The 14,600-nt window shown below is 36.1% G+C and overlaps 1 long non-coding RNA gene across 1 annotated transcript; it reads right to left on the reverse strand.

Annotated features, from left to right (window-relative positions):
- Positions 1-4,192: 4,192 nt before the first annotated feature.
- On the reverse strand, positions 4,193-7,801 carry LOC143731385 (uncharacterized). The gene is made up of 4 exons (XR_013200757.1): positions 7,699-7,801; positions 6,844-6,896; positions 6,039-6,158; positions 4,193-5,912 (listed from the first exon to the last, which is right to left on the reverse strand). It is a non-coding gene; the product is annotated as an uncharacterized LOC143731385 (long non-coding RNA).
- Between the last annotated feature and the right edge of the window lie 6,799 nt (positions 7,802-14,600).

The following is a 14,600-nucleotide window of genomic DNA, read 5'->3' on the forward strand; positions in this document are numbered from 1 at the left end:
CCCCTGAGGTCACATGGACTACTTTGATGATGTCTTTATTGCCTTTCTGGACAAGGACAGTATACCGCACATAGATTTTCAATGGAGGGACAAAAAGCTCTCGGACTAAATCTAAAATATCTTAAACTGTGTTCCGAAGATGAACGGAGGTCTTACGGGCTTGGAACGACATGAGGGTGAGGCATTAATGACATAATTTTCATTTTTGGGTGAACTAACCCTTTAACTAATTTAAAGAGATAGTTCACACAAAAAATTAAATTCTGTCATTAATAACTCACCCTTATGTCTTTCTTTCTCTTTATATGAACAGACTTAATTTAGGCTTTTATTTCTTACTAACATTGATCAGCGAACATTAACATAAAGAAGCTCAACCTAACCTGCTTCATACACAGGAACAAACCTCTTTCAGAGGCTCAAACGTGGTGCGTTACACGAGAATGAACCTCACTGGTTCTCGCACGTCAAGCGAACATGCTTGAGCTTCTGTTTACCACAACTAATGTGAGTTGATAAATGTTTATGTGAGAATAAAAGCCTAAATTCAATCTGTTCATCATATTTTAAAGCAATCGAGTCTCTTCAGAAAATTTGAACTAAACCGCTCAATATAGATTATTTTTGCGAACTCTTAATGAAATTTTTAAAGCATCAAAGTTGAGTAGCTGTCAATAAAGGGACAGAAAGCTCTCAGAATTTATCAAAAAGATCTTCATTTGTGTTCTGAAGATGAACGAAAGTCATATGAGGGCGAGTGTTAATGACAGAATTTTGGGCGTACTATCCCTTTAAGTCATTTGATTGAACTGTAATACTGTCTAACTGGTAGTTGTTGTTCTGTGAAAGCTAGCACAAGCTTTTGCTGCTACCAAGGGCAGGGTTATTGTGGAGTCACCGAATGCTAAAGATTAACAGAATGAGGGTTACCATCCAGGCAGACAAGCCCAAACTGGGAAACACTGATCTTGAAACATGGAGTGCCCTCTAGAGGCAGAGGCCATATATACTGCTCTAAATGTCTCTCTATTTGGGGTTCTGACTCTGAGGTCTTCAACCCTGTTCTTGGAGAGACCCACTGCCCAGCAAAGTTTATATCCAACCTTGAACCTGCTTCAGCTTGTGATTTTAAAGGGATCCTGAAGAGCTCTTTTAGCTGGTTCAGGTGTTTGGAGTATTTTCTTTGGAGGACATGGTTCCCCAGGAGCAGGGCTCTGCTCTAGTGACCCAATCAATGCATGCTATATTTACTAGATTTGCAGTATATAGTAGGCTAAGTATAATGTCTATAGTATGTGAAATGTGGGTTTGCATAGAATAACTGGATGACCTCAGCTACAAGGCAAGAGTGTGATGTATAGACTTGAGTTTTGTTATTATTACGACACAGTATTACAAACTCGTTGGATTTTTAGGCCAAAAAAAATGCTGACTTTATAATAAGGGCTGCATGGGTACTGCATCTAACATATGTATGTCTAACAGAAATCTCTCTACTTAAATTATATATGGCAAACTGATTCATGCCGGAAACTCGTCCCTTTGAGCTATTAATTAAAATAACCGGCTCATAAAAGTCATTTGTTTCAGGAATGATATGATCCCAATCCACAATCTGACTTGTGATGCAGCCTGGAATTAACATTGGTTCGTTGGCCAGAGGAAAACTGGTCCCTCTAACGAGTCTGGTTTCTCCCAAGGATTCATCTCCATTCATGTCACCTGATAGAGTTTGGGTTCTTTGCCACTGTCACCTTTGGCTTGCTTAGTGAGGGGCACATAATATTCCCCAAAATTATTGATTTGACTGCACTGATACTATTGGAAGAGACTGAATGAGCTTGACAATGATATCACTGTTTTCTACAGAGCTTCTTCATAACTAAATTTAACTAATTTCGTATTTGATGATCTTTACACAGTAATTGAACGGAACTGATCATTGAACTGACCTACAAAACGCGTTCTGTGTGACCCTGCTGTTCACACGTGCAGTTCAGTTCTTTTGGTCCAGACCAAAAAAGAAAACTATAGGCTACTTTGGTAGCCTACTTGATTCACTTAGCGTTCACACTGTCATTTTATAAGACGGAGCATAAAGATACAAAACAAAAAGGGGGAAAAAACGGCTTTTATGACTTTTTTGCGATGGGAATTTTATCCGTAATTATATTAATTTTATAATTAAATTTATAATTTTGTCCGCTTTTGTTTAGTATATATTCAGACTACCCCTTGGTCACATTTTTCGTTCTTATGGTATTCATTTTAAATTTTATGCTAACGACAAGTGTACATATGTACAAGACCAATGCTTTCTCATCCCCCTTCTAACCTCACTAAATGTTAGAAGGTTAATATGGATGACTAATATTTTTTTAAAGTTAAATACCAGTAAAATATAATATATAAATGTAATTAATTATTAATTATTATTGTTGTTATTATTATTATCATCTATATTTCCACTAACCATATATCTGAGACTGATGTTCCGTAACATAATATGTGAAAAACAGTAGGCATATGTGAACTGAGTAGTAGGCTATATATCCGAATTGATAGTAGTATTCATAAAACTGTAAAGAAGTAGCTGGGTGACATACTTCCGGCGAGATGCTATGTCCGAATTTCATTCATACACACATTCATACGCCTAAACTCAGAAAAAAAGGTACAAAAGCTGTCACTGTGGCGGTACCTTTTCAAAAGGTAGCCTAAACCTTTGTACCTAAAGAGTGCATAGTCCCTCAAAGGTAGGCTGCATATTATTGGTACCAAAAGTGTGCATATTAGTAGGCCTACCTAAATGAATGGTATTAGAAGTTAGAACCCTTTTGAAGGGTACTGTCCCAGTGACAGCTTTTGTACCTTTTTTCCTGAGAGTGTATAGAACATATTTTTTAACGGTCGTGATATAAGTTTCAAATCAAATATAGTACCATACCATACAGTATGTGATTTTGGATTTTTTTAGACACAGCGTCAGCGAGTGCTATATGAGGAGGCTGCAGACCTGGAGCCGGTAGATATACGGCCCTGGCAGTTTTACGCCCCTGTTGTTCCTGATGCGTCCAGTAGGGGGATATACTGTGAAATAACAAGCTTCACTACTTCCTGAACCTCAGCCAGCTCCTTTGTTTCCTGTCTGCCATTATTGGACAAACTGATTAATCCAGGTGTGCCTGATTATTGTTACTGAGGCCAGGCACACCTGGATGAATCAGTTTGTCCAATAATGGCAGACAGGAAACAAAGGAGCTGGCTGAAGTTCAGGAAGTAGTGCAGCTGGGCATAAAGCCAATTGACGCTCGAAACTTACACATTAATAACCGTCCCATCCATAGACTTTGAATAATTTTGTGGTTTTTATTCATTTAAATATAAATGTTACAGTGTAGTCGATCTGCACTACAGATTAAAATATCTGTAGATATTCAGTCGGGCTTCCCTCTCTTCACTCAGCCTAAGACTATTTGTTTTTGAGAATTAAAAAAAATAAAATAATACACATAGTTGGATCAGATGACAAGTAATGATATATGATCTACTGTAGAATAGTTATATTCACCGCAGGTTATACAAGAGAATGAGGGAAATGTGTTGTTGTGAATTTATATAAAGTTATATTTAGATATTAACCATATTTAGCCCATTAGACATAGTAGCCTACCGTAATCATGTGGATCCTCGATGAAATATCTGCTTACTATTCTCTATTGGTCGTCAACATCTACAAAACAGTGTCCTGCATAGCATTTTATGAAGACAAACTCAATTTATCCCTTTTCTAAAATTCCAAGGGCCATTTAGAAGAAAGACAAACAAAAAATGATTTATTAACACCATTTATGAATTAGGATGACTCCCGTAGATGACTCCCCTATGGCTTGCCACTGTTCTTTAACTGTTTTTCTATCCTCCTTTCAAAGTGCTCCTGCTCACTGATAAAAAATGAAACATTAACAAAATATAAAAGGACATCCATGTTGAATTTGATCTTGTCACTGTGTGTGTGTGTGTGTTGAATTAAGATATTTTTGATTAAATCTGAGAGCTGGATCACAGCTGGAACAACATGAGGGTGAGTAAATACTGACAGAATTTTCATTTTTGGGCGAACTATCCCTTTAAAAACATGTATGTCTCTGTAAGTCGTTTATTTAAAAAAAGAGATGGGTGTTTATAGTTTATACAAGTTTAGAGAGAGAGATATTTTTATTTCCTTAAGTAGCTAAAGCAAATACACACCTTTATGAGATGCAAGTTAAAGCGAACTTGGTACAGACAGAGTATGATAAAGCCCCCATTAAGTACACATACCCAACATTTTAGTCCAGATCAGCTATTTTAAGAAAAATGTATATTAAGATATAAATTACATATACATTATAAGAAACAACTCAAACCAAAGTCTACATTCAAACCATATGGGATTTTTTTTAATGTGGGTTTTATCATGTATGACGTTGGAAATAATCAAAATATTTGAGTGAGTGTGCAGTTCAACTCTTTACTTAGAGTGGGGGATTTACATACATATATGCCTATTATAAATGTGTGTATTTTGTGTGTTCACACCATAGACTGTGAAAAATTCCAATATTTACTGTAATGTTGCTCCAGAAACAGGTTCTTACCAGAAGAGGCCATCTCACGAAAGCTAAAGACATCAGGCAACAAAAGAAAACTAAAAAAAAAAAGTGAGTAGATAAGACTAGGGACAGCTAAACATACACGGTTAGTTAAGTTTAAGCCAGAAAGAACAACATATGACCGTCATGAACTTTTTGTCTCTCGAAATAAATTATAGACCCATCCATTGATATATAGAAATGGATTGATATCTACCTACCCTAGCTTTCTCTAGCTAATCATTTCTAAATACTAAATGTTGCATCATTGCTAAACAACAATAACTTAAGCAGATTATTTAACACTCCTCGATTTGTGTCAATGTACAGTCTCCCCATGCTGGACGCACCAGGAACAACAGGGGCGAAAAACTGCCTGGGTCGTATACAAGTGCTACACCGTCCTTTTTACGTGTGCATCTTGTGACATCACGTCCTGTATTTGGTTCGTTTAGATGTCTGGTTTACACGCTTGAGTTCAGATGGCACACTTATTCAAATGAACCGCATTAAAAGAGCAATCGAGTTTGTTTTAATCCAAACCTTGAACACTGTAAATGGTTCCAAAAGTTTTTTGTTTTTTTGTGCAGAGATGCCAGAAGAACCATTTTTGGCTCCCTAAAGAACCTTTCAGTGAATAGTTCTTAATTTTTTTCTTGGTGTAAAGAACATTTTATAATCTAAAGAATCTCTTTTTTTTTACACTATTTAGAACTTTTTATTAATACGAAAAAGGTTCTTCATAGAACCATAGAGGCCAACTTTATTTTAAGAGTGTTACTCAACAATACTGCTTTTCACAGTAGTTATGCTCTATATTGAATACAGTATTCTAATTTTACATGCAACGCCAGAATGACCTAGTAAATGGTCATTTATGAATGATTTATTAATTTTGCATCTGTCATGTGAAAAAAAAAACTTAAGGATACAGTAAGGATGATGGTTAATAACCTTTTACAAAATCATGTCTTTAAATCAACATTTTAGTCATGCAACAATCATGTTTGGGTGTGGTGGCTTGTATATAAAAATGTGAAGTATGGTAGCCTACAGATTCACACAAATTCAAATTTACATGTTGTGTAACATCCTGTAATTATAGAGTGTATGTTGTTCTTGCATTAGTAAGTAGTTTGAGTAGTTTCCCTTTAAGACTGAATATGTGTGTTTAAAGTTAGTTGCACAGGTCTGTCTGACAACATCTGGCTGTAATATGGGGGCTGGATTGAAGAATCAAGCAATCTCCCATGCCAATGCACCTCCGGAAGCTGGAATCTAGAGGAATGTAAAAGAATTGAAAAGTAAATAAGTGTCTTTGTTCATCTTGAAATATTTTGCCTTTCTAAACGTTCTATATTTGTGTGCAAAATCCATTCGTGACAATTTAAGATAGAGACTCACAGGGATATATGGTGAATCTGGCAGATACACAGGCGTCTTGTCTAAAGCCACATGTCTCCTTAGTGGTCACACATCTTCCTCCAGAGCGGGGGACACAGTTGTTACATTTCAGGGCAGAGACTACAACAGAGTTCAAGTAATTATGAACTATTGCAAAACATATGACACTAACTATTGCATCAAGATGGAAACATTTAGCTTTTAAAGGGGAACTATGCAGTTTTTTAGCTTAACTGAACAGCTTCGGAGTTATTGGAATGGTTATGACTTTTTTCGGGTTGAATGGCCGTTCCCTATTATGATAAACTATTATGATAAATTGCAATAATCATGTCTAACGACTCATAACGGACATTGTTACGAAATAATGCGACATACGTGTAACTTTATTGATGTAATCTAGCATTTTGTAATGTTTACATTACACTCAAAAAACACAAATGCTACGGTAGGCCTATATGCTGTAGGCTATTTACATGTAATTTAGCTGCAATCATGTAAAAACGTTATAAGCCATCAAACGCGGTAGGCTACTTTATTATAATAAAGTGCAGAAGCCGTGAGTGCAGATACGCTCTGCGTGAGTGGTATTTACGACCGTAACGTTAAATACAAGTAACAACTCTACAGCGACTCTAGGGGGCGCTGTTTGACCGAAACGGAATTCCTGCAAAGTGTGCCTTTAATATGAATGCAGTAAAAACATGACAGATTATTGGTTTGCACAATCAGAATCCTTAGATAAAGGACATAGTTACGGCTGTGCTAAGACACTGGACTTCTGGCTTTAAACATGCAAACCCACCATTCGCCAACACCAGGGTGAGGACAAGAGCCAACAGCAGAACCTTCATCATTCTGTTGGAAAAAGTCATAGTCATAATAAAAAAAAACCAATCCATCTACTAATCAATCATATTTGTTATTAGAACAGTGTTAAAGTATCTGCCATGCTCATTCTTTGACAACAGTTATGAAACATTTAACGCACCCTCATATTTTAATGAGCAATAAATTCACGTAGTTTAGGTTGTTCAAATGATATATTCCTATGTATTAAAATATGAAGTTTAAAACTTGATATTATTATATAGTTATTATGAATTGTATTTATATTATTTTATAGGGCCTAATTGGAACAATATATTTATTGATTCAATAAAATGCATATTTTTGGGTTAATTTTGAATTGTTTTTACATTGTGAATTTTTATGATCATTTATTCAAAAGGTAAACTATTTGCATAGCATGGTAGCATTTGTTGTATTTAATTGTGGAATTTATTTAGCTGATTTTTACATATGATTCTCATAACTACTGCAATTTATTGCATTATGATACTAAGACCTTGAGGAGAATTATAGTTGTTTTCATGAAAATATGTTGCAAAACGCAGTTATTTAGATTTTAGGGTGAGAAATGACCAGCACGTAACAGTTTTCTCAAAATTATTGTTAAATTATCTTTTCATTTCTTATTCAAGACTAATCAGAGAACAATATGACTGTCAAAGAGTTATTAAAACACAGTTATGCTAGTTAATGTCCAATACTTATTTTCATATTTTCATAGAATTCTTCAATTCAAAGTACAATTAAAATGAACTGAATTTAACTTATTGCAGTCTTATATACAGTATATATAATGCTGTAAACGTACCTTGACTGAAGCAGAGCTGAATGTAGTTCATACACACCGGTGTTGTGTGTCCCTTATATACTGTGATACTGTGATGCTGCCTGTCTTGTTCCAGTAATCTTTGTCAGGAATTGGAAATTCCTTGCTGGATTTAGGCCAAAGAAACTAGTGACACAATTTGATCATTGTGTGCTCTTGGCTAAGTTTCAGATGATACGTGCAACTTTGATTGGTTTATTGCATGGTCCGTGTGGTTGTGTAACTTTTGTTTTGTTCTGATCTGGTCTTTTCCAGTTGTACAACAAAGGATACATTGTTTTTCCCTTATCATATTAAATGTGCTTAAGCAACATTTACTGGAACGTTTGATCAAATGTTTACAGATACTGGTTCCTCAAATCTGCAGAGTTTTTAGTGTTTAGCTCGAAGTCTGATCAAACTCACCTGCAGTTACTCTGAAGATCTTGATTATTAGGGTTGGAGTTTGTTTTTGGGATCTACCTATACAGGCTTTCATGCTTGAATGTAAAAAAAAAAACCACATTATCATTCACATATTTTACACTATTGCAGCTTCTCTCTTCCAAGTCTGTTAGTAACGGTTAGTTTAGTTCCTGTCTCTATGAACCCCCTCCTTCTGAAAAGCAATTAGCAATGTGCTCTAATTGGCTGGCTGGACCAGTGTGTTGTGATTGGTCAAGCGTTTTGTGTGTGTCAAAGTGTTGTGACATTTCCTACACAACACTAAGTGTTGAGTTAGTAGTTTGTTGAAACTCGCCGTTAGTAAGGACCATAACGGCGAGTTTTAACACACTACTAACGCAACTCAACAGGACCTTGACCCTTTGAACTTTTTCAGTTTTCTTACCTTTTTGTCCCACCCATATATATATATATATATATATATATATATATATATATATATATATATATATATATATATATATCCAAGCAAACTACTCTACCAAATCTAGTGCACTATATTACCCACACACCTCTCACACGATAAACAAATGTTTAGAAGTTGTGAAGAGTTTGACAATTTCACTGAGAATCAACTCATCAGTTTTGATAAACAAGTCATGTGCATTTACGTAATTGTGCAAATTTGCAAATTGTAGACAGTTGTACTTACTCTTTTGCACATGCAAAAACAAATTCTCATTTGAGAATTGAGCCAAATCGATTGAGAAAAAATGCAATAGATAAATGAAATGAAATTGTCAAGATATATAGACATTCCTTTCCTACTTTCTTTCTTTTGCATTGGTGAGGTGTGGGTGTTTGAATGGACACCCAACCATTACCATTGAGTCCTTTCGAGATTCAAAAAGCTTTTGACATGGTGAAAAAAAATCGGTTACACTTTATTTTAAGGTGTCATTGTTACAGTGTAATTAAATATTTAAGCACAGTGTAATATTAATTAACTACATGTTCTTACTATAGGGTTAGGGTAGGATTAGGATTTAGTTGAGGGTTAATTGCATGTAATTAGGCATAATTTACTGTTATTACCATGGTAATTACATGTAACATATGTAACAAGGACACTGTAAAATAAAGTGTTACCAAAAAATCTTTACAGTGGCAAATTATAAATAACACTATTCAATAATTAATTAATTAATTACTAATAAAATAATAATAATGAAGAAAATTCTTTAAAATAAAAATAAACATAAAATTGTTTAATCTTCTGATATTTATAACAGTGTCTGTATAACATATAGTGGGTGTGTTGGTAGCTCTGTCCCACTGGAGGCTCTTTTGTCGTGACAGGACCTCACATACAGCCAGGTTTGAGCTTGCTGGGCTTTCTCCTAGCTGGTATGGGAGTTTGTTTTTCTGATGAAGTGTTTCTGGTGGCTTGTGAAATGGGGATAGAAAGTGTCCCTATATATGTGTGCATAATTAGGGCAGGATATCAGAAAGTCCAGCTCTGTTTCCACTTGATTCTCTGTGCAGTGAGCGTGCGTGTGTGGTCGGACTGAGTCAGGACAGTTTATGGTCACTCACTCACTAGTGAGTATCACTCAGGATACTTGGGTATCCTGCCAATTCATATTCTCTGTTTAGGGCTAAATAGCATTCTAATTTACTTTGTTGGCCTGTTGCATCTGTCCAGTGTTTTGTGTTTTAATTATTTGGTTTGGTCTGGCTAGGTTTTATTGTCCGTCAGACAGGCTTTGTGATGGAGAGTCTGTTTATCCCTATTTTTTTAGGTGGGCATGGGAAGTTTCCTTAGGATGTGTTAAGTACGTTTGTTTTGAATAAATTTATTTATTTTAATTTAGATATTTAATCATTATTCGGATTGAGTATGTATGTGTGTGTGTGTGTATATATATATATATATGTTGTTGATGTTTATTGATAAATTTTACAAGTTTGATTTCCTTTATTGTATTGTTTGTAGTGACTTTAGACCATCCTGTCCATCCATTAACACCTGTCCATTCACATCTTGTGAATCTGCTCCATGTGAATCCATGAACTTCATGTCATGTGAATTACCCAAGACTTTAGAGTCCTGAACTTAAAGTAAAAGAGAGCAAAGGACTGGTATTCGTCCCTTGTTTGACACACTGTAATAAGTGTTTTCTGTTTATATGTAAACTGAAAATTCACATTTGCATGTTTTCATTTTATAAACTCTATTATGTCTTCCATTGTAATGGAAAAAATTTGATTTTCATTGGTCTTCAGCAAATATTACAACCCTTATAGTGATGTTTGAACAAGAGATATGTTTGGATTTATCTGTGAACGTGCAGGAGTGGGACACCCTAGGAACAGCTGGGCAAGGACCTTTGGTCCTAGAGGTCAGGATACAGCTAAATTCGATGGACGAAGAGAAGCATATGCAACAGTGTATTCCTTATTTGGCAATATGCTCAGAAAAAGAAACCTACTGCATAAGACCTTGAAAACAGTATAAAGGCGGCCCAGCATTTCCTGGTTTCATCTCACTCACTCTACAGCGTAACTTCTGTGTGGTGACTGGGCCTTCTTGTAAGAATAAATACCTTTTAAAAAGACAATTTGATTCAGTGTGTCTCTTATGCAGTGATGGTTTGATAGAAATTTTTGCCACAACACCTAACATCACCTCACTTTCTTTCATACCTTCCTATTGCTCTTCCATGGCAAGCAACTGTGAATTTTCAGTTTATGTTTAACACATTTATACAAAAATAAATGTAGGCTACTGTATGAATACAAAATGTATTTATACAGTACTGCTGTATCTGCTGATGTTTAGGGTTGTCACGTTCCTCTATGTTCAAAAAAAGTAGTGATTGTGCTGGGCGAAACTCCATATATATTCTTCCAAACTTGATTGGTTGATTTGTGAGATTGTGAATACAATTTATGTCAGGCTATTTGCCAATTTAACAGACATTTCAAACATTCCATGTCAGATATTTATAATATACATACATGTCTGACAAATTTTGATAACTAAATGCATAATTTTGCATGTAATGGCTCACAAGATAAAAGAATGATTAGAAGTTGTAAAGAGTTTGACAATTTCACTGAGAATCAACTCATCAGTTTTTTAAACAAGCCATGTGCATTTAATTATTGTGCAAATTGTAGACAGTTGTACTCACTCTTTTGCACATGCCAAAACACATGTAATTTGATTAAATCGATAAGAAATTCAAATCTGACCTGAATTTATTGTTTTGAGGGGGGGGGGGGGGGGGGATCTCATTTGAGAATTGAGCCAAATCGATTGAGAAAAAATGCTATAGATGGTAAATGAAATTAAAATACCTGTGTATATGTTCAGCTATCTTATAATTTTGGTAGTCTTTAATTTTTTAGATTTGGAACATATTTTTCAAAATGGTACTTTTGGCCGGAATTGTCCTTTAATCAGCGCGAATAACTGCAATGATTTTTTCCTCTTAGTTGGTCAGAACAAAAGTGGATGTTACTTGTTCAGGGGTCCGTTCTTCGTACGTTGCTTAAAACATCCGAGATCAAATGAAACATCCACGATGATATCATCGGCCTAATCATGATCTAGCTAATTAGTCAAGTCAAGTCACCTTTATTTCTATAGCGCTTTTACAATTCAGATCGTTTCAAAGCAGCTTTACAGAGATAACAGGAAAATAATGTTGTAATAGTATTGTTGAATATAAAATTAAATGTCCCGAACTAAGCAAGCCAAGAGCCAATGCTGACAAAGGCGAAGAAAGGCGAAAAAAAGGCGAGAGTGGAAAGGAACCAAAACTCCATCAGTGACAGAATGGAGAAAAAAACCTTGGGAGAACCCAGGCTCAGTCGGGGGGCCAGTCCTCCTTTGGCCAACGAACGAACAGTGTATGATTGTGATTTAGGCAGCATTATAGGTCAGAAGTCAGATGGGATCAGAACTTTCACAATATTTATCCAGTTCATCTGGTTGGGGGTCGAAGTCATCATGCAGTTATGGAGACGAGTTTGTTGAGGTGTCCATGAGGCCTTCACAGGGCTGATAAAGCTGGCACTTCAGGGATGCGTTTTCGCCATGTCTATGCAATGGTCCTTCATCAGATCTGGATATGGCCTCGATCCGGCGGTTTGCCGTAAACCTCAGGATTAACAGAGAGACTAATATTAGCGTAGACGCCATCCTTCTTATGATGTACAAAGTACATCAGGATTTATGGGAAGTGTTCCCGGTTCCGGCTTATCTACCTATGCAGCCTAACATTGAATTATAGAAGTCTATAATGTGTTATGTGTATGCTAAGCCAAAGAGATGTGTTTGACAAACTGACAGACTGTGTCTGCTTCCCGGACCATGTTAGGAAGATTGTTCCAAAGTTTTGGTGCTAAATAGGAGAAGGATCTACCGCCAGTAGTCGATTTCGATATTCTAGGTATTATCAACTGGCCAGAATTTTGAGATCGCAATAGATGTGAAGGACTATAATGCGTTAAGAGCTCGCTCAAGTACAGGGGAGCTAAACCATTTAGTGCTTTGTAAGTAATCAGCAATATTTTAAAATGTAGGCTATATGATGTTTAATAGGGAGCCAATGCAGTGCTGACAGAACCAGGCTAATATGGTCATACTTCCTGGTTCTGGTAAGAACTCTAGCTGCTGCATTTTGGACCAGCTGTAGTTTATTTATTAAGTGTGCAGGGCAATCACCCGGTAGATCATTACAATAATCTAGCCTTGATGTCATGAACGCATTAACTAATTGTTCTGCATTTTTCATAGAGCGCATATGGCGTAATACAGATATATTTTTAAGATGAAAAATTGCAGTTTTACAGATACTAGACACGTGACTTTCAAATGAAAGTTTGGTATCAAAGAGCTAACCCAGGTTCCTAACCGACGACGAGGACTTGACAGAGCAGCAATCAAGTGTTAGACAGTATTCTAGGTTATTATGCTGTAACACTCTTGTTTTGGTCACATACTAAATGAAGGGGATCCATTCATCCAAGAGTAGAGTTAAGTGTAGTTATATTTTTGTGAGATAACACAAACTATATAGATATATACACAACAGCAATATTGTCAGCAAATCATCACATCCAAAGAAAAAGAAAATCATAGCTTCATTATGTTAGAACCTTTCAGTTCATCACATGTACATGCAGAAATATAATCAATTTCTCACCACACCACAAGTAGTTCAGGTAAGAAGCGAGCGTTTCCAATATTCCAAAAGTTCATTAGAAGTCCTGGAGTAGAAGTCCAACAAAAAGTGTCTCAAATTATAACCAAGCACCAGTCCGGGTAATGAACAAAAGTGTAGAATCAGAGCACAACATGGTCCAGATGAAGTGTCCATATTGAATGAAGCCAAAAGAAAACCCTCTAAACAAATAGGCAAATACAAATCAAAATATGCAATTGACACAGATAAACATAAAGATTCAACATAGAGATTCAACATAAAGATCATAAAGAACAAAAAGATTCCTCATAATAGGGTTTCTTGCATATAGCTCAGTTGAGCAAACACTCAAAGCCATTCCATACCTCTCTAAACACTCACTTGTCTCTCTTAAAAGGATAGCCCTTCCCAAAGAAACCTCCATAGCTCCCCCTTGAGGTGGGGAGTAGAATTACAGCACAAGAAATGGAACATTCTTTCAGAACTGTTACAACGTGAGGAAGTTTTTTGTCCAATAATTAGAATCTCTGTTTTTTTCAGAATTACGTAGTAGGAAATTACTAGCCATCCAGTTTTTTATATCAGCTATGCATTCCGTTAATTTGTGGATTGGTAAGTTTCGTCAGGGCGTGAAGAAATATAGAGCTGAGTATCATCAGCATAACAGTGAAAACTAATCCCATGCTTCCTAATGATATCGCCTAAGGGTAGCATGTACAGAGTGAATAGCAACGGTCCTAGTACTGAGTCTTGTGGTACACCATACTGAACTTTTGACCGATAAGACATCTCTTCATCTACTGCTACAAACTGATAACACTCAGATAAGTATGATTTAAACCATGCTAGTGCAATTCCACTAATGCCAACATAATGTTCGATTCTATTTAAAAGAATGTTGTGGTCGATAGTGTCTAGTGATAGTGATAGCAAATGCATTACTAAGATCGAGTAGCACTAATAGAGAGATACAACCACCATCATTCATTTGTGATCATGCAATTAGGTTCTTCGAAACACACCTGCCGGTCATAGTATAGCTGGATTGAGTTATCTGAGATAATTGCGCGTTCATGCGCTGGTTTAAAAGGAAATATGTATCGATATCGATAGTTAACACTGCTATTGGCTGCTCATCATTGCCAAAGAGCGCGCTCAGTTTTTCTCCGCAGCAGAGCAAGAGTTATTGCTTGAAGGTTATTCTGAATTTGAAAGCTTAATTAAAACGCCATGCAGGGAACACCTCAATGTGTGCAGAAGCCAGGAGAGAGGGCTGGCAAAAAG

The sequence above is a fragment of the Siphateles boraxobius genome, unplaced genomic scaffold (genome assembly GCF_051911475.1).
Source record: "Siphateles boraxobius isolate OS27281-9 unplaced genomic scaffold, OSU_SipBor_1 86, whole genome shotgun sequence".
Taxonomy (NCBI): Eukaryota; Metazoa; Chordata; class Actinopteri; order Cypriniformes; family Leuciscidae; genus Siphateles; species Siphateles boraxobius.